The 22,365-nt window shown below is 37.7% G+C and overlaps 1 protein-coding gene across 1 annotated transcript in view; it reads left to right on the forward strand.

Annotated features, from left to right (window-relative positions):
* ITPR2 (inositol 1,4,5-trisphosphate receptor type 2) overlaps positions 1 to 22,365 on the forward strand; it is a 511,835-nt gene that overhangs the window by 456,664 nt on the left and 32,806 nt on the right. The window lies entirely within an intron of this gene.

The following is a 22,365-nucleotide window of genomic DNA, read 5'->3' on the forward strand; positions in this document are numbered from 1 at the left end:
TCCTTATTCTAAGGTTGCTCACTGTCTACCATAACATCCTGTCCTTAAATAAGTGGCAGCATGACATAGTGAATAGAGGCCCTGCCTTGGCCCTACAGAAAGATCATAAAGACCTCCATGCAAGTCCGATTCTGACCTAAACCATTAGATGTATGACTGTGATCAATGCTTCATGCAGCTAAGATTCTAAATTATAATTGAATTGCCATTGGTAAAGGGAGTTTCTATACCAGAAGTTCCCCATACTTATAAAATAATAGCTCATAGCTAGCTAGCTAGATCTATAGATACACATGCTTAAACTGCCACAATTAACTAAAGAGGATTGTCACTTAATGTGGTTGCCATCTGTACCAGTGAAGGAAGTACCTATACTAGCAACATAATGGATTCTTGAGATAGGAAAGTACTTGGTGATTACTACTGCTCAGATACTCAGAGGACATTACCTCCCATGATACAAATCATAGCTCATCCATGCCTGCCTTGTTTGTGCAGCTCCTGTCCATATCCTACCTTACATTCACTAAGAGGGTCACTGAACATGTGTAAGGGGCTAAAATTCTAGCTAGTCTGTCTAAAATATCTAATGAGTGGTTGCCAATAAATTATAAGCTTTAGCAAGAGTTAGACTTTGAGTATTTATTAAGGAGAATAAGAATTTGGTGAAGAGAGAGAGAAAGGCCTAGATTCATCTATCTATCAAAGGGAGAGTACATCTTTAGCTATACTCTCCACCAGAGCCCTCAGGAAAGAGAGAAAGAGAGAGAGAGCCAGCCTCGCCCCTTCTTCCTCCCACAAGCAAACATCACTTCCTGAGGCCAAAGAAAAGCCGCATGGCTTGCCCTCAGGCGCCTTCTCCTCATGGTGGAGCTTTCCTACAGTAAGTCTCCAGCAGGTAGCGCCATTCCAATCATTACATTTCAATTAAATTTCATTTAGGAGGAAGAGCCTAAACAGAATTAAGAAGGAAGGAATGACTAATATTGGTTGAAAGGACAGAGGAGCCCAGCCTGTAGGGTATCCGTTGGATAGTATTTTGGATGTATATTGGGTTGAATCATTGATTTATGTGAATTCCAGGAGACAACTTAGTAGATAATTATAGAATTGTGACAGTATAAGGATCTCCAATTTATTTTTAAACCTTTCTATGTTACTGTCAACTATAAATTGATGAAAGAAAAATTTGTAAACACAATGACACTAATAGCACAGTAGCCAGTTGAAAATGCAATTAACATTCTAACCTTCTCCTAGCCCTTGCCAAAGCATAAAAAGTTCAGGTTTTACAACCATAAGTAGTAGTGCTGGCAATCTAACTCAAACCTGATGTTTTAAAGATATTAGTGACTTAGAGTTTTATAGAGGTAAAGTGACTTACTCAGGACCATCTGGGTAATACATTGACAAGCTGAAATTGAAACCAAGGTCCTTTCACATCAATGCTTTTCACTAAGTACACTACGATCAAGTTTGAAGGATGACTTTATAATTGCCCTTTTACTCATTTGAAATCTTGGTAATATTAAGGAATTAGGTAAATATAAATCAATTTAAGCAATAACTAAAGTAAAAGATAAGCCAAGAGGAAAAAGTCAGCATAGAATGTTTATGTTAAAACATCCAGTCATGGCTCCCTTGGACTACATTTTGTGTATGTGTCTGCAGATGTCTACCTGCAATGATTAGTGAATAACTTGTTTTTCCTGCTCAAATATAAATGAGGAAAGTGATTTGTAGTGGGTTGGCATAAGACAAGGATCCAACCAATACTTTTTTAGTCAATAGAGCCAAGGCTAGAATACTAAGGTGATGGATGGAAATAGTCTCCATCCTACTACCATTTTGCTTTGACCTTGACAAGTCCCTTAGTGTCTTAGGACCTCAGTTTCTTCCTTTATGAAATGAGAGGGTTGTATAAGTTAATCTCTAAGCTTCCTTCTAGCTCTAACAATATGAGTCTATAACTATGAATACCAGCATCCACATTAATATTCATGGAAAATATATTAATCTTTTGGCTCTGGGAATTGGAATTTTCTGATAAAATACACTAATGCATTTACATCAGCCCTAATAGTAAGAACTCTGAACTATAGGGTCTAAAGAATTAACAGAATTTTCAAAGCATAGTTTTCTTGCCTTCAAACTCAAAACCAAGATGTCTAAATATCTCCTATCTATTAACAGAAATTAAGATGGAACATTTCTGAGACCGGGGCTCCAGAAGCATTGAATCATTTCTTAGCCTCCTTTACTGATAAGATTAAAACCATCTGATGTGAGCTTCCTTAGTTCTCCTTTTGTATTCCTCCAAACTCAGCAGCATCCTTTCTTTCCCTATCTTCCCTATGAGAAAAAGTATTACTCTTTTTCACTTAGGCCAATTCCACTAATGGCTTTCATTGTGTCATTCCCTTCTACTTCTACCTTTAGATCCTTGCTCCAGCAGTCGTCTTTTCTCATTCATGCATCTTTAATTTTTCTCTTTCAGCTGGCTCCTTCCTATCTGCTTAGAGCATGCTCAGGCCTTTTCAAAGATCCCAGCCCCCACCCCACCCCCCACTGTGTACAAAAAAAAAAAAAGACTTTCCCATCCCTACTAGCTTCTTTGAATAGGGATTGTTCCATTTTTGTATTTGATTTCCTAGCATCTGGCATTGGGTCTGGCACATAGTAGGCACTTAATGCCTTATTGATTGATTGACTGTAGCCCATCCACCTACTGACCCATCTTTTTTCTCTTTCACTGCCAAAATTCTTTAGATGATGTCTTTTAATAGATATCTCCATTTCCTCACTTCCCACTCTCCTAAATCCTTATAGTCTGGCTTTTCTTCCTACCACATGACAAAAGCATGACCACAACATGGTGTTGTTTTGTGTTACTTAAGTTCTTACCATGCATGTGTACATATTTTAATATAGATCTATCATAGAATCACAGAATTTCAGAGTGAAGGGACCTCAGAGACCACCCATTCCTACTCATAACCAAAGAATAATAGCCTAATCTTCAAGCTCCCTCCTCTGCCTTCCGAGGCAGCGATTCCACTTCAAGTTGGCTGTAGTTTGTAAGATTTGTTTTCCTTACGAAAAGCTTAAACAAGCCTCTGCAAATTCCAGTCACTCCTCCTAGGTCCTGCTCATGGGGCCAAACAGACAAAACTTGATCCCTCTTCTACCTGATAGCCACTTGGATATCTGGCATGTTATTCTTTTTTTTTTCTAGGCTAAAAAACGAGTTCCTTTAACCAATCCTTATATGAAATAGATTCAAGGGCCTTATATCCTGAATATCCTTCTCTAAACACTCCCCCACTTATTAGAGTCCTTTCTAAACTATGGTACCCATAACTGAATGCAGTACTTTTGAGGTGATATAACCAGGGCATGGGACAGTGGAACTATCCCCTCCCTATCCCTGGAAGCGATGCTTCTATTAATGCAACCCAAGATCGCATGAACTTTTTTGGGTGTCATACCACACAGCTGGCTCTTAATGAGCTTGCACTGAACCCTCCAGATCTCTTTCAGACAAACCATGCACAAATGTGTGTATGTAATATACTAAATACATATATCTTGTGTACTAGATTGTAAGATCCTGAATGTCAGAGATCATTTTAGTTATACTAATTTGTATTTCCTTCTCTGCTTAGAAGAGTGTTACATGAACACTATTCATGCAGTTGTTACAGGAAATGAATAGGAAAATGCTTAGCATATTGGAAAGAGCACTGGGTTTGAAATCAGAGAACTTAGGTAGTTAGGACTTAGTAGTAACTCATAGCCTTCCACTTTGCTAGCTCCTTGTCTCCGGTCAAGTCACCATACTTTCCTAAATTATACTATGAAGGGCTTGAATTCTGTTGTCTTTTTTTTTTTTTTTTTGGCAGGGCAATGGGGATTAAGTGACTTGCCCAGGGTCACACAGCTAGTAAGTGTCAAGTGTCTGAGGCCGGATTTGAACTTGGGTACTCCTAAATCCAGGGCCAATGCTTTATCCACTGTGCCACCTAGCTGCCCCTCTGCTGTCTTTTTAAGGATGAATACCACATTGCCAAGTCAGTCAGGGCCTCATACACTAAGGGCAATTTCCTGTTTAATTAAATTGAAAAGAGATCCATTTACCTATTCCCTTTATCCCCAAATTATGTAAGGAGTAAAAAGAATCAACTGTTTTCCAGATGTTCTTTTGTCATTCTGCAACCCCAAAGCAGTTTTGTTTAGTTCAACCATATTTTCAGGTCCCAACTATTGGAGAGGAGAATACTTTGGCTCATTAAAGATACAAAGTTTTCGGGTATTTGTGCTTCACATGCAGCACCCATTATCACCATTTGCTATGATAATTTCTTCAGTATTGTGTGTCACAATTATGAAATTAAGTGTTCTGATTCTATTTTATCATTTATACTAATTATATAATTGGGTATAATTATAAAACTGTTCAATCTTCCCCTAAAACCTAATTTAAAGAACAAAGAACTTCATGAGATTCTAAAAACTTGTTTATACTTTAAGGATGAGGGCCTATTCTCATTCTAAAGTTGGATTAGGAAATCAATATATCAGTTCTTCACTTGCCAGATTATGGATGCCAGTATGTTGGGAGGTCCTTAAGTTTCTAGCTAGGAGATTTCATTGCTTTGTGCATTCTGTGGCCATAATTATTTTATCTTCATCTCCAATTTCCATGTATATTAAGTGTTTGTACTACTATGTTTTTTCATGTAAAAACGCCAACTTTTTAATCACAGTTTATGTTTGGGAAATGGTGATTAAGGGAGGTAAGCACTGCAAGTCAATGGTAAAACCCAAAATGGAGCCTTTGTCTCCTAACTTCTATTCTAGTACTATTACCATTAAACTATAATGACTTTAGTAGGAGAGCAAGAGATTTTCCAAAGTTATATTTTTAAAAATTCATGTGGCAGAGGGGAGATGAAATAGAAAAAGTGTAAGCTAGGTAGTTAATTAGCTTTCCTCACAGAAATGGTATAAAGGATGCCATCTGATGAGTCAGAAACTATAAGGCAGTGTGGTATAATGGAAAGAGCACTGTATTGGTGCCAAGAAAAGCTTAGTTTAGATTCAAAATCTTAATCTTAAGAAAGGCAGTCCAACTCTATGGGCCTTAGTTTCCTCATCTAAAAAAAGAGACATTTGGATTAATTTATTAACTTGGTAAAGCCCCAATGCCCAGAGAATCCGTGGTATGTCTGACCCTTAACATTTAGTTCCATTAAAACAACAAATCACCAAGCAGTATGCACTATGACCTATATAAGAAAGGGTCCTTCAAGAACCCATTTTATAGTCAGGGTACAGATTTTCATTCCTGCTTCTCTGGTGATTGGACAGGCAGTTGGTGATAACCTTATGATGACAGGAAGGAAAGAGATTAATTTAAATTGCAGAGATGCTTTTACAGAGCCAAATGGAAACATGAATATTTTCCAAAGGACCAAAATCATTCCAATATTCCTTCTGTTTTCAAAAGACAGAAGAAAAATCAACCTTTTGAGGTCTCCAAAGAGAAGTCTAAACCTGCTTTCGGAAAAGGACTAGGTAAATTATAATGAAGAGGCCCAGCTAGGTAGTGAAGTACCTGCCTAGAAAGGAAGGCTAAAAATGTGGGAAAATGTTCTTTGGGAAGGAAATGAACATAGCAAAATTTTATTTTCATCATTTTTTTTAAAGGATTTGGACTTTTTAGTTGCTGAATAATACTAGTTTAAGCATAGTTGATACTTGTTTGCAAGGCATATTTTCTCCCATGCCATAAAGATACTCTTTCCAGCTGCTTAATATTAAAAGAAAGTAGCAACCAAAACTCATGTGAAAAATCCCTATTTTTACCATGTCAGTGTTGCACAAGTTTTTACTTTTATTTAGAGCTCCCCTGAATTCAAGGAGTACTTGAATACTTCATGGGATCATAGATCTATAATTGGAAGAGACATCAGAGGTCATCTATTACAAACTCCTGATTTTACAATTGAAGAAACTGAGGCCCAAGGAGGTTAAGTGACATAGGTAGTAAAGGAATAGATGAAAAGCATCAATTGCCCACTAGACATTTAAAGCTGGATATCTTACAGACATCGTAAACTCAGTAAGTCTAAAACTGAGCTCATTATGTTTCCCTCCAAAATGTCACTGTTTTTGCCTAAGGTCATACCTTTAGCCTGGAAGAATGGCAACACCATCCTTCTAGTCCCATGGGTTTATAATCTCAGCATTATCCTGGTCTCATTGTCTTTCACCCCATGTCCAATAAGTTAACAAATCTTGCTATTACTGTCTTCACAACACCTCCCTGATCTAATCTAGTTTATTGCAATAGCCTCCTAATTGGTTTTCCTGCCATAAGTCTCCTACCTCTAAACTCCATCCCATGTAGTACTGCCAAAGTAATTTTCCTTAAAGGAATATCTGACCATGCTACTTCTCTGCTTAACCAATTCCAAATGACTTCTTATTGACTTTAGGATAAAATTCCTCTTTTTAGCTTTTAAAATCCTATATAACATGGCCCCAATCTATCTTTCCAATTTCCTTACATATTACTCCCCATCCTGAACTTTGCTATGCATCCAACTAGTTATCTCTCTTTCTCATTCACTACACTTTATTTCCCATCTCTTTGCACCAGTTATCTGCTATGCCTGGAATGCATTCCCACCTCATCTCACCGCATAGTGTCCTTTTCCTTATGATGCAGCTCAGTCATCATCTTCTTCAGGAATCCTTTCCTGATCTCCCCTACTAATGTCTTTCCTTCCAAATGACCTTGCATTTAATTACTTTGTCTATATTTGTATTTATTCACCTTTTACTTATGCCACATTTCTATATGTACTTGTCTTCCCTATTAGAATGTAAGCTCCATGAGAAAAGGGATTGTTTCATTCTTTGTACTTGTATCCCCAGTGCCTAGCATAGTGCCTGGCATATAGTAGACCCTTGTTGCCCTTATTACATGCTAAGTTCTGGTAGTTCAAATATGACAGTTCCTGTTCTTAAGTAGCTCATACTCTAATGGGAAAAACCACACATATATGGGGTTTTATTGACAAATCAGATGATCCCATGGTTCTTAGGGGTATAGTGGAAAGTCAGATGGCAATACATCTTTTTAAATGTTATTTTTACTAAAAAAATTGTATTTATTATTGAATTTGAACCATTTGACTGTTCCAAAGGATTTGGGTGTCAATAGCTTTTTTTCTGGGCTCTTTGTAGCTCTAGTTCCTGAGGGACAGTGGTATAAGCAAAGGGGGTTTAAGAAATGAAATCTGTACTCTGAATTTAGTTCTCTAACTCCGGAGAGGGTACTCTTTCCATTGTCCCATGCTGCCTAGATAAAAACAAATCACAGTCAAGGATTTCTGTTCCTGTAGTTTCAACCACCAAAGAAAGGAATTATTTAAAAAAAAAATCCGGTACCTGATCTGGGGATCCTGAAATGGAATAATAGCCTCTTGCCAGTAAGTTTACCAACTCTGAAAGGTACCAGGTATCCCATGATATGTGGAAGTATGAGTATATTGGATAGTCATTTCCAAGATCAACTTTGCTAAATAAAACTGTATCATGTGAATTTAGCAATACAGGGTTATTCTGATACATCTGATACTATCACTGAATATTCAGGGCAAGATGAATTTGCTTCCATTGTGTATGTTGTAGCCTTTTAAAAACAAATGTCCATTCAAAAAAATTTATTTTAAATTGATAAAGGGATATTCATATCTGTGATGCTCATAACTTTAAGAAAAAGAATGTATCGTTCTGCTATACAGAAAAAATTTATTTCCCAGTTCTGATCATTACCGTAAGATCTTGTTCAAATCTCAGTTGGCTTTCTGGAATAATAATGTTCACGTTGTTAAGACTGATACATTTACTCTGAAAGTCTGGCTTTCTTCCAAAGGATAACAGATGCTATCAAAATGCAAGTTGTGGGAAGACGTACTATATCCCGTAAAGCCACACAACTTTTATTTAATGATTTTTAAAAGACTGACATAACCCATATCTCATTATGAGTAACTGGTTTAAAGAATAATTACAATGAAATAATACTATTGTGTTAAGTAAGCTTATATGTTGGGGCAGCTAGGTGGCACAGTGGATAAAGCACCAGCCCTGGATTCAGGAAGACCTAAGTTCAAATCTAGCCTCAGACACTTGACACTTCCTGGCTGTGTGACCCTGGGCAAGTCACTTAACCCTCATTGCTCTGCAAAAAATAGATAAATAAATAAAATAATTGTAGTAAGCTTATATGTCCTTCTGACAGGCTAATTTCTTTGGAAATATAAAGACAGATTAGCAAGAGCATCATGGTACAGTGGAAAGAACAATGGATATGGAATAAGATCTGGGTTCAAATTCCAACTCTGTATTACCTTGGGCAACCTCTTTTGGTCTCAGTTTCCTCATGAAACTCATGATCTCTGAGATCATATCGAACTCTAAATTTATGATTTCCAAATTTGTCCAACCACTAACAACTTTACCCTAATAATGATGAGAACTACTGGCTGACAATCCTGTACTCACTCTTTTGGTTATATATCAACACCAGAAGGCACTCTGGTAAAATAACGTACTCTCTGTGGTTCTCATATAGCTGGCTATCTCTTGGAAATTCTATCCATTTTATGGGGGGTAGAGGAAAGGAAAGAGGTCAGGGTTTCCATTTAATTTATATTAATTAGTGATTAATATAGGGTTGCGGTGTATTTAGATTTATTCAACTCAATTTTTTTGGCTTGTATCCCCAACTACTAGGAGAAAACTTCACCTGCTTTTCTTTGCTGCTGAATTTCAATGAAACACGGACATATATCATTGAGCGTACCATATTTTCATACATAATCATAGAAACAATAAGAAGAAAACTCAAATGCCTTAACAAACAACCTCCATGGAGGCTGGGTGTCTGATCTCCAACTAGATCCAACAGCCCAGACTCTGTTTGACTTATAGGCAAGCAAATCTCAAGAGTTTAGAGATGGAAGTTTGGAGTTTAGATTTAAAACTAACTTGTCAGTCACTTCAATAAGGAGCTAGAAAGCATCCCTCAAGGCCAACTTCCCTAAGGGAATGTATATATTTATATATGTACACACAAATGTATATGCATACATACATACATACACATGTGTGTGTGTGTGTGTGTGTGTGTGTGTGAGACCCATCTGCTCTCCATCTCCTTTTTGAAGGTAGCTGTCATATTCTATGTCAGGTGTAAATTCTTCCTCCAGCCATTTTTGTCTCCTAAGTTGGTCTATTCTGTCTTCACCTTCAACTCCCATTCTGTATGTTCACCAGTGTCTTCATGAGCCCACATCTCCTTAGAGGTGGGCATAGCCATGCTGTGTTACAGTCATACCATGAGAAAATAGCTTTAGGCAATTTTGATGGCTGTTTTGTCTTATTTATCCTCAAATATCCATGCTGACCACATCCTGACTAACCATTCAAGATTGACATACTTTCTCCCACATTCCTTAGTCTTCTTCTATGTATGTGGCCCATGGCTTACATTTAGTCATCTCCTTTGCAGGAAGGAAGGGCCACCAGAACAAAATCAATATATAATTTTGTCTACAGGAACTTCTGAAAATAAAAAAGTGAGGATTTTGCCCAATTGACTAACTAACTTATCACTTGGATTTCAACAGATCCATCAGATAATTTTATTTTGTTAGTATCTTGCTTCTGTGGGGAGCAAGAGAGCAGGAATTTTATAATTATAAATTAAGAGGGAAACTCTGGGAAAGAAAGCCAAAAAAGTTTTTAAGCAAACTTGGCTGTCTGTTGAAAAAGTGTTGTTGTTTAAAAATTACCTTCAAGATTCCTCTAAGTCCTAAAAAGTAATCCTATGGTCCTGTGATTTGTCAGCATGTGAAGAGATGATTCCTTTACTTTAGAAAACTTATTAGTCTTTAATAAATGTGAAGTTGAATGAAGATACTGTGTTTTATGAAAATGAATAGAGGGCACTGTGGTGGAGAAGCAACAAGATGAGAGGAGAGTGTGGTAATTAAAAATGTTTAAGAGATATAGTTTCTGGGTAATTTAATCATTTTTTCTAGAATGACATCATGTTTATTAATAAAAGGATGGTCATTTGGCCATCTAAAAATTCTTAGACCAAAGACCCTCATGTTGGTGGACTCACAATTTATATACCCTTCAAAGAGTAGATGTTCCCCAGGGGCAGCTAGGTGGTACAGCACTGACCCAGGAGTTAAGAAGACCTGAGTTCAAATCTTACCTCAGACACTTACTAGCTATGTGACCTGGGCAAGTCACTTAACCCCAATTGACTTAAAGGCCATCTCCCGTCATCCTGATGTATATCTTGCCATTGGACCCAGATGGCTCTGGAGGAGAGAGTGAGGCTGGTGACCTTACACAGGCCTCCCCTCACTTAAATCCAATTCACTGCAAGTCATGGAGAAGTAAGGACAAACAACACAGGTGCTATTTCCCTGACTGGTTCACAGTTAATGAGAGAATCAATATTACAGGGAAGAGCTGGACCTGAACTTTGATGATGTCACCATTTCTAAGTTCCCCTCAGGAATCTTTTCAAAGAATTTATACCCCACCCAGGCCTGAGGAGAAAAGAATGACTACTCCAAGTGGTTGGAGTCTGAACAAGAAAGTGAGCCCAATCTCATTAGCAACAAGGTCTTTCAAGAGACTGAACTTTTAAAATTAGGGCTTAAAAAAAGGGAGGGTTTGGGGGGGGAAGACTGTGGATGTCTCCAAATTATTGGATATTAATAATCATTTCAAGAGAAAAGTCATCAAGAAGATAGAAAAGAAGTACAATGAATCTGGTGGTTACTAGTCCTATCACTTTACACTGCACATAACCAAGGATAATAGAGTTTGTAAAGAATTAATTATTATTTGAGGTTTTTATGCCTCGGCGAGCACTGGCCTGGGGCTCTGCAAATCGCATGGTGCTCCACCCACTGGTTATAGCCATTGCCATGGCGCTGGCACCTCACGTCATCACCACTCGCCGATGCCTACATGGGCCTGGCAAAATTATAATGATTGGAAGCCTAGTAAGGGCAATCATGTGACTGTCAGAGCGGCCATCCCATTGGCTGGGGCTGTGTGGGGTTTTTCTGGGATTGGGGGAGGAGAAATGGGCATTCTAGCTGGATGCTGGAAGGTGACAAGAGTTCTGCTGCGTATTCTCAGCTGATTCCTGGGTGGTGGTATCTTTTCAGGTTGTATAATTTCCCTTTCCCCATTTTATTTCCTTTCCCTTGATCCTACTGATCCTGTTTGTTTTTTAAATTTCATTCTTGTTAAAATAAATCCTGTTCTGTTTTGAGGGAGGATGCCGGTCTCCTTCCTTGCCCCAATAATGCGGTGAGCTGCTTAGCTAACACTCCTCAATTAAAAATTGGTCCCCACAAGTTTCTTTAAAAAATGCTAATTTTATGTCAAAGGAAAACCAAAGAAGAAAATTCATATGGAAAAATCCAAGAAAATCACTGATATTAGGAGGTTGGAGGATGAAAAAATGTAACAGAGAAGAAAGGAAAGTTTAATGATCACTGAACATTTGAAGCTATATAATATATATGAGGTGCTTCCTGTAGAAAGTGACGCTAGATCCACTGAGGAAGAGGAAGCTTTTTTGTTCCAATAATGATATAAAAATCTAGAGCAAAAGTTGTTAATGTGGAGTTGAAGAAGCAAAGAGATAGTGAGAGCACCTATGTATACTAAATGCCTAAACAAACTATATGCTACAGTAGGATTATATAATTAAAAGTGGGACAGGCCAGTCCAACACCAGCCTTTTACAGATAAGGAAAACTGATGTGATTTTCCCAAGAGCATATAACTTCTTAGTGACACAGCTGATATTTAATCCTATCTTCTTTGACAACAAACCCAACACCTTTTTAAATACACTATATTGCTTCTACAAAGAACTGGCAGCTGTGATTTGAGTTGCTATAGAGAATAGGAAAGATGTTGAAGTACTGGACAAATTTTGTCCTGGTAAAATCCTAGATCATATTATTTAATAGATGGTTTGTGAGCATTTAGGAAGGGAATTTATTCACTGTAGGCTTCTTTACCTCCTTTTCTTTGTTCAAAATATGATTCTGTTTATAGCAATGTGATATAAGCACAGAATGCATATCTATAATAAAAGTGCTCATATTTATCAAGTATGTTATAATTTATAAAGCACTTGTTTCACTACAATCCTGTAAGATAAGTACCATGCCTAATGTTTATCTCATTTTGCAGTTGAGAAACCAAAGCACAGAGAATTGAATGATTTGCCTATGATGACAGAGGTAATAAGTAGCAGAGGCAGGAGTTCAATCTAGTTCTAATTTCAAGTCGAGTATGCTATTTATGTTGTCTACAGCTTGCTATTGCTGTAAGAATGTATGTTTTTAAATGAAAGGGAAATAGTGTGGCATAATAAAGAGAGTTCTGGATTTGGAGTAAAGACCCAAGTTTGAATCCTGCCTTCAGTACTTAAACATATAACCATAGACACATCCTCAGTTTCCTCATTTGTAACACAGGGATAATATCAGTAGTACTTGATTATGAGCTAATAAAAGTAAGGTGTTGTCTTTTATGGACGTGTAATATTGAATATAATGACCATAGAACTCAGGGTAAAATAATCAGGCATTCTTATTTGACAAAAGAAGTAAATAGGCTAATTAACAAATTTGCTAGTTACAATGTCCACATTTCATTAAAATACATGTAAAAATAAATCGATACTCATATTTTAAAATATGACTAAACAAAAAACATACCCTACATATTTTCATATTTTTCATTGGCACGTCCTATATAAAATGACATTTGTTTGAATATGATTTCTAAATTTTGTTGACCTGTTTGTTGTCCATATAATAACTCATTGTCTTTAGCTTTCTCAATAAAACAGCTTAAATTTTACTCTCTGATCTGGAGTAAATGCCTCTAAAACCATACAAGTGAAATGGTTCAAAGGGGGATGTAGGAGATTTCTCCTGCTTTTGGCCTATCCCTGTTTTGGAAGCTTCTGGGGAATTTCTGTTTCCAGAGCTGATGGTGGAGCAGCTTTCAACAGCACTCAATTCAGTTAGAAAAATGTAATTTTAAAAGGAGAAGACATAGTGATGACAGATATATAATTATACGACTCTATATTTGGGGCCAGAAAATTACATCAAATTTGAAGAGCATCTATGTTTTCCTTCTGCTTAAGCACTGAAACACCTGGGCCCATCTATGATAACAAAAAATTAAACTATAAGAGGAAGACACTATGGAAGAAGTTAAAAGTAACATTGATAGTGAATGGATATGTGCATGTGTGCGTGATTTTTGTCATGGGGTGGAGAAACTAAATTATGCTATAATTCATTCAACAATTTTAAAATTGATACCCTTTTGCAGAGTCGGGGGTATATCACAGTTATTTCCTAATATGCCAGTTTTCCACTCACACTGAACTCTCTCTTGTACCAAAGAAAGATAATTTAGCAGAGTCAGCTTGGGAAATAGCCATGTGTGATTGCATATGCAACATTCCTAACCAATAGTCTTCCACTTCTCTAACCAGAGGAATATGTATTTCATCCACTGTTCTTGGGGACCAAGATTATTCATTGGATTAATCTCATGAACAATTATTCATTGAACACATTATATACCCATTATGGTAATAATAGGTGCTGTGAGGAATACAAAGAAATATATCAAGATGTTTGTAATATGGATGGATGTTTGTAATATGAAAGGATAATAATAAAAGGCAGTGTAGAGCTTTAAGCACCAAGATTTGGGTGGACATCAATCAATCAATCAACATTTATTAAGTGGTTATTTTATACCAAGCACTAGGCTAAGCACCGGGATTCAAAAAGAGGCAAAAGATAGGCCCTGCCCTCAAGAAACTTACAATCTAATGGGGGAGACAACCTGCAAACAAGGGGTGTGTGTGTGTGTGTGTGTGTGTGTGTGTGTGTGTGTGTGTGTGTGTGTGTGTGCGCGAAGCTCTGGGAGGAAATGATTCATATAGAATTTTTAAGAATAGAGAGATGAGTATTCTTAGCAAATTTGGAAAAGAAAACTTCTGCTTTTACTACGTCTACTTTCTCATATTCCCTTCACTCTTTAACCTCTTGAATCTGACTTCTGTTCCTCCCATCCTGCTGAAATTGTTCTTTAAGCACACTTTTATTGTCCAGTGTTCTTTTTTTTTATTTCTCGTGTTCCTTGACCTTTCCTCAGCAATTCACCCCATCTTCATTTATTTATTTATTTATTTATGGTGAGGCAATTGGGGTTAAGTGACTTGCCCAGGGTCACACAGCTAGTAAGTGTTAAGTGTCTGAGGCCGGATTTGAACTTGGGTCCTCCTGAATCCAGGGCCAGTGTTCTATCCACTGTGCCACCTAGCTGCCTACCCATCTTCATTTATACTGCCTTGTCTCATGACTTTCATAATACTGATCTTTCCTGATTCTCTTCATAATACTCTGACTGCTCCCTCATTGTCTTCCTTCTGTCTCCCTCCTTCCACCTCCTTTGATGACTGTATTTGGGACCAGAATACTAATATATTCAGTGTCCACATGGCACCAAACTCTCACCTGTAGCTCCAAGAAGCTGTAGTATGTGCAACAACTACAACTTGGTAAGCTATCTCTGTAGATGGGCTAACCCAGCTTGAGGGCCACAAACTTGTCAGTGAGTTGGGGGTTGGCATGTTAAGAGCAGTGTGTGAGAAAATAATGGGATTTGGCAGATATTCAAAGGCTCACCTGGAGATTAATCTAAACTGATTGAATTAAGTGAGGGTTATTGACTTTGCTGATTAGCCTACTTCAAGTTAGATTGTAACCACACCTGGCTAGCCCTTAAGAAGGTATTGTTCTCAGAAGCTAAGGACTTTGAATGGGTGAATGAGAAAAATTTGTTCCAATGGTCATGAAGACAGCTGAAGCAGGGATTGTGGAGCACTTAGAACTTGGGCAGACATTGAAGGGCCCAGGATCATTCATTCCATCCTGGGCCGTCTACAGTCATCTTGACTTTTGTCTTGCCGCAGGACTTTAATGACTCTGGAAGACAGAGTGAGGCTGATGACTTTGTGCAACTCTGCCTCACTAAATCCAATTCACCCACAAATCAAGACATCATCATATGATGCTTGTTCCTCTGAAAAAATGAAGGACAAACATGTATATCTTCAATTTTCTTTTATTTTTCTGTACTCTCTTCCTTAGTGAACTTAAATTTAATATTATATAGAAAACATTAGATATGATTTTATCATTCTAGCACTAGCACCTCCTTCTCATCTGGAATATTTTAGTAGCCTCATAACTCACTTCCCTGAATTTAGACTTCTTCCTCTCCAAAACATTCTTCACACTATTGCCAAAATAATTTTCCTATTGTGTGCATCTGAAAGTGTTATCCTACTTAAAAATCTTCTCCAGTTCCTCATTTGGTAAGTACATAAAGGGTGCATGGTTACAACCTATGATATAAATCTGAGAGATTTAAAGGAGGCATGTTTCCCATCTACCTATATTTGCATGGATGGAATGTAGTCATTCCTTAGTAACAATCTCTTCCATGAATACTCAACTGATTTCCTCCTAATACCAGTTAGATGAAATCCCTTCAGCCCTAAATTTCTCATCATCCTTTGCTAAATTTGTGATGATTATATGCATTTATCATAATTCAAATTTTATTAAAGTTACTTGTGTATATCTTCTCTTACCAGACCATAGGTTCATTAATGTAAAAGACTCCATCGTTTTTCATCTTTTTATCCCTATTACCTAGCATAATATCTTGCACATGGCAAGTGCTTAATACATGTTTTTTAATTAAATTAGTTGATTTCAGGTTGAAATGTATGTATGTGTTTGGTAGACTATGAATATAGCCTCCTGCCTGAATTGGAGCATAGAACACTAACAATATCAGACATGCAGATTGGAATTAAACTTGCAGAGGGCCAGGTTATAGAACCTGGGTTCTCCTATCAGGGAGTCAAGAGAGGGAATATTTTTGAGTGGGGTAGTTAGGAGAAGAAAAAGATGCTTTAGGAATATTAATCTTTTTTTAAATTTTATTTTAACAAACATTATTTTATTTTCCATTTACATGTAAGGGTAGTTTTCAACATTCATTTTCACAAGATTTAGAGTTCTAAATTTTTCTCCCTCCCTCCCTTTCCTCCCCCCTCCACAACATCTCAGTCAGCTTATATATATACAATCCACAAGTGTTCTTTCTATCAGTTCTTTCTATAGGGGTGCATAGTAAGCTTCCTCATTAGTTCCTTGGGATTGTCTTGGATCATTGCACTGCTAAGAGTAGTTAAGTCATTCACAGTTGCTCATAGAACAATACTGCTGTCACTATGCACAATGTCCTCTCAGCTCTGCTCACTTCACTATACATCGATGTTCATTAGTCTTTCAAGGTTTTTTGGGGATCATCCTGTTTGTCATTTCCTGTAGCACAAGTCCATTCCACTACAATCATATAACACAGCTTTTTCCATCATTCCTCAATTAATGGACATTCCCTTGATTCTCAATTCTTAGCCTCCACCAAGAATTGCTATAAATATTTTTTTGTACAATTTTCCCCCCTTTTCTCTTTTTCATGATTACTATTGTTAACTGTTTCCCTTCCATCCTATTCCCTTCCCCATGATATTTATTCTATTATCCATCTTCTTTCATCCTAGCACTCTTCAAAAGGGAATTGCTTCTGTCTGTCCCCTCCCCCACTCTGTCCTTCCTTCTTTTGCCCCTCTCTTTATTTATTTATTTATTTTTTTGCAGGGCAGTGGGGGTTAAGTGACTTGCCCAAGGTCACACAGCTAGTAAGTGTCAAGTGTCTGAGGCCGGATTTGAACTCAGGAACTCTTGAATCCAGGGCTAGTGCTTTATCCACTGCACCACCTAGCCACCCCCTTGCCCCTGTCTTTATCCCTTTCCCCTCCTATTTTTCTGCAGGGTTATAGAGATTACTCCACCCAATTGAGTGTGTACATTATTCCCTCCTTGAGCCAATTCTAATGAGACTGAGGTCTTTGAGCCAATTTTGATGAGTGTTAGGCTCATGGCTCATTTACTGCCCAGATTAAATAAATTACTCCACCCAGTTGGGTGTGTCTATTAGTCCCTCCTTGAGGCAGCTCTGATGAGTTTAAGATCTTTGAGCCTTTTCTGATGAGTGTAAAATTCATTTACTGCCCTGCTTGTCTCCCATCTCTTCCCCCACTTCATAAGCCTTTTCCTGTTACTTTCATGTAGGATTTTGCTTCTGCCCTTCCCCCTCCCCCAATGAATTCCTTTCACCCCTCAATTTAACCCTAAAGATGTTATCATCTAGCTAAGTGACACAGTGGACAAATCATCACCCCTGGACCCAGGGGGATCCCAGCCAAAACCTGGCCTCAGACACAAGACAGTTGCCCATTGTACAACCCCAGCTATGTCCCCCAGCTCCAATTTTTTTTTAATGGTTCTCTAGGGTCTTGTATTTGAAAGTCAATTTTGCCATTCAGTTCAGGTCTTTTCATCACAAATATCTGAAAGTCTTCTTTTTCATTAAAGTCCCATTTTTTCCACTGAAAGATAATGCTGAGTTTTGCTGGGTAGGTGATTCTTGGTTATAATCCCATTTCCTTTGCCCTTAGGAATATCATATTCCATGCCCTCTGGTCCTTTAATGTAGAAGCTGCTAGATCTTGTGCTATCCTGACTGGGGCTATCCTATGACCTTATTTGGATGTTTTTTTGAGCGATCGTGTCATGAGTTCGGGAGCTCACTGCCTTTCCTCCGCCATCTTGGCTCCGCTCCAGAAGTCTAGGAATATTAATCTTGCAACCAATGTACAAGATATGCTAAGGTGAGGAGAAACCTGATTTATGGAGCTCAAATAGGAAACTATTATAAAAATCCACATGATAAGGACCTTGTACCACAATGATGGCAGTAGAAATAGAAAAGAAGAGATAAATGTATGAGATATTAAAAAAAAGAATACTGGTGACATTTGGTTTGGGAGGGAAAGGAATGAAGCAAATTAACTGAAATTTTGAGCAGAAGTTTAGAGGATAATTATGGTACCATTTGAAGAAATAAGGATGTTATGAAATAAAGCCAGTTTAAGAACAGGGGAGATGGAAAATTTCTTTATATCTGTTTTAAGTTTGAAGTAATGGTGGGATATCCATGTAAGCTATTGAAGGCAAGGAGAGTAGAGTTCAAGATTTGTTCAGATTTGGAAGTTATCCACAAGACTCAGCTTGTAAACTGGTGGTACAACAGTTTTTGTTATGTTGCTATTTCTAAGATAATTTCTGAAAATACAATGAAAGATTTTACCTTTACTGGTTATGCAAAGTGTTATCTGTTGTGCTTTCTTTGATTAGGCTAGGCTGACAGTGGCCAATAAGGATTTTTTTTTTTAAATCACCTTAAGTACCTCATTTTTTTTCAGATCATGTTCAAGTGAGGCCACCTCATAGGAAGGACCAGTTGATCTGGTATTCTCTCTTTTGTAAAAAGTATGAGTTATGGGGCAGCTAGGTGGCGCAGTGGATAGAGCACCAGCCCTGGAGTCAGGAGTACCTGAGTTCAAATCCGGCCTCAGACACTTAACACTTACTAGCTGTGTGACCCTGGGCAAGTCACTTAACCCCAATTGCCTTGCTAAAAAAAAAAAGTATGCGTTATAAGAGTTAGAAAACAGGTTCTAATAACAAATCTGTAAGCTGCCTAATCAGGGGCAAATCACTGAAAATTTATGGACCTGTTGCCTTATCTACAAAATGAGGGAACTTAACTAAATGACAGTATATTATGATCTCTAAGTTCTTTTTCAGTTCTAACCTTGTGGTTCCAGAGATAGCTGCTTTCTAGGTCCCTTCCAACTCAAAAATTTTATGATTCTATGATCATTTCTGACCCTAAAGTCACTAAAGGGGCATGATATAATAGAAAGAACACTGGTCTAAGAATCAAGACATTTCTATTCAGCTTCTGGTTCTACCACTAATTCATCATGTGTCCTTTGGAAAATTAGTTTATCTCTCTGAGCTTTAAATTCCTCACATAAAATGAGACTTTTGAGCTAAATGCTCTCTAAGATCCTTCATAGATTGAATATTCATGATATTCATAAACTTTTTATGAAAATATACAGGGGCAGCTAGGTGGCACAGTGGATAGAGCACTGGCCCTGGAGTCAGGAGTACCTGAGTTCAAATCCGGCCTCACACACTTAACACTTACTAGCTGTGTGACCCTGGGCAAGTCACTTAACCCCAATTGCTTCACTGAAAAAAAAAAAAAGAAAATATACAAAGATTTGGCTAATTTAACTGATAATATTTACTTTCTTATTACCAGTCTCTGAGCATTAAATTTGTATAAAATGCATATCCAACAAAACCATCTAAATTTTCAGAAGGCAACCATTCACCATTTTGAGAGTTAATTATGTATTTATCCCTCCTCTCCATTAGGTAAGTGCAAATGGCAAGGAAGAAAGAGTAAAAATCAGAGCAAGGTCAAGAACTCCTGCCAATGGCTGTGTTTTTATTCCTTTCTCTTTAGACATATATACTGCCCAATCACTATCATATATTATTATTATTATTTTGTTTTTTAGTGAGGCAATTGGGGTTAAGTGACTTGCCCAGGGTCACACAGCTAGTAAGTGTTAAGTGTCTGAGGCCGGATTTGAACTCAGGTACTCCTGACTCCAGGGCCGGTGCTCTATCCACTGCGCCACCTAGCTGCCCCCTATCATATATTATTTTACATTGCTAATGAAGACATTTTGGGTTCAAAACTATAGCTAGATATTTTTTCACCTGAGACAAGAGGCCAGAAATGTATTCTGAGTTCAAAGATAGGAAAGGATGACAGACAGATTCTGGTTGAGTGTCAGAGGAGTTCAACCTTTTGGTCAATCAGTCAGTAAACATTTATTAAGCATCTACTACATGCCAAGAACAATGTTGAGTGCTAGGGATAAAAAGAAAGGTAAAATATAGTCCCTGTCCTTAAGGAGGGAGACAACATACAAATAATCATGTAAAACAAGCTATATACAAGATAAAAATCAAATAATCAAAAGAGGAGAGGGACTGGAATTAAGAGAAAATGGGAAAAACTTCCTGTTGAAGGTAGGATTTTAGCTGGGACTTGTAGAAAGCCAGAGAAGCCAGGAGGTAGAGATGAGGAGGGAGAGTAGAATCCCAAGCATGTGGGACAAGCCAGTGAAAATGTCCAGTATTTTGTTTGAGGAACAAGGCAACCAGAGTACATGGTAGGGGGTAAGTTGTAAGAAGTTTGGAAAGGGGAGGGGGAACACATTTTGAATGGCTTTGAACACCAAACAGGATTTTATACTTGATGTTGGGGAGGGGTGGCATGGTCAGACTTATGCTTTAGGAATATCCCATTGACATCTAAGTGGAGGGTGGCTATATAGTTGGAAGAGACTTGTAGCAGGCTGACCAATCAACATGCTTCTGCAGTGTGCCAGGTGGGAGGTGATGAGGCCCTGCCCCAGTACTGTGGCGGTGGAGAGCAAGAGGCATGTGCTAGAGTTGTTATGAAGGTAAAATCGGTTTTGACAACACATGGATATAAGGGGTGAGAGACTATCTAGCAGTGATGATACCTAGATTGTAAGCCTGGGGGACGGGGAGGATAATGGTACCCTTGACAGTAATAGAGAAGTCTGGGAGGGGGAAGGGGTTTTGGGAAAAAATTTAGCTGGAGAGGGTAGAGGTTTATGCTCAGGAGTTCCCAACACTAATTGAATTCCCCTTCTTGTCCCACTCCTGCATCTCTCTGTTGGTTATTCTGGGACCCAGATCCTTGTACTTCTAATGTTCCTAGTCTTGATCCTAACCTCCCATAAACTTCTGCTTAAAGAACAGAGTAACGCTACCATTCCGCTTTGTTCCCATGCCCAGTTCATTGTGTTGGAGGTTTAAAGATTAAGCTGTGCTTACCATTCTGACTCTAGGTTGGTCATGGATGGGATGGCTAGGATGGTGGAGCTATTGAAACTAAAGGAGAAAATGCCCATCTCTGTCTCCCTCAGAGGGCATTCTTTGGAAAAGCAGAGTGTTGGTGGTCCTGAACTCGGCCCCTTTTCATTCTCCCCTACGCAATCAGCTAACCCCTCCTCTAAGAGCCATTGTGCCCATTTGCCTCCCACTTAATTCAGCTGCATCTGGGACTTGGACCCTTGGCTATGGCTCTATTTTGGCCTCATAAAAACGAAGCAGGAACAACGGTAGAAACATTTGAGAACATATGAGAATGTAGTTCCCGATTTAGTCAATGTGGAAGTAAAATAATATAAACAGTAAACCTTTCCATGGTTAATTTCACTTTTTACTACTTACTCCAAAAAGTTCTGTTTAAAGTAGAAAATCCAAGTATCCTTCAGACCCAACTTGGATCAGCTTTCGGATTTCTTTTCATCTTATTAAATGTCTCCATTTATCTTTCCTATCTGCATTATGAGTTTTTTGTCAGATTTTTATATTTGGTTGCAAAACTGGTTTATGAAATCTTATCTTTCCCCATCTTTGCCTTTGTCTCTCTTTCTCTGTAGTTTAGTGAATCTCTCTCTATATATGCACATATATGTATGTATATAAGTATGTATGTATAGTTACATGTATATGACAGAAACTGAGATTATGTCATCTTTAATAAAGGAAAAGACAGTATATAGAAATCAGATTAGTTGTAGAAAAAGAAATCAATCAAGTTGGCAAATTGCATCTATGGGACAAAGTGAATAATGCTTGTTTTATACAGTATTTATTGAACAATTTTGTTGAGAGGATGGTTAAAAAATGCCATATAGAAAAGTAGGAACCATTTTGTTCAATTTAAATGACATTGATGTATTTTTATATCATGAAATCTTTCCATATTTCCAACAACAATCTTTGATAAAGTACTTTACACAATTGCCTCAAAGGGCTTTTGGCGATAAAAGTATATATCAAAGATTGTAAATTGGATGCATCCAATTTATATATAACAGAAACCTCTACATAGTCAAAATTCAATAGATCAGGAATGGTATTACAGCTGGATAACTTGGAGAGTTTGGGTTTAGAAAAATCTCTTAAGGTAACAGCTTTCAGTGTATTTAAGCAACTATAGTTCAATAGTAACTTTTTTGTCCAAAATTGAACTCTTCGTCTTTCCCCCTAAACTCTCCCTTTCAAACTTCCCTATTATTGTCCAAGGCACCACCATCCTCCC

This window comes from Dromiciops gliroides, chromosome 5, assembly GCF_019393635.1.
Source record: "Dromiciops gliroides isolate mDroGli1 chromosome 5, mDroGli1.pri, whole genome shotgun sequence".
Classification (NCBI taxonomy): Eukaryota; Metazoa; Chordata; class Mammalia; order Microbiotheria; family Microbiotheriidae; genus Dromiciops; species Dromiciops gliroides.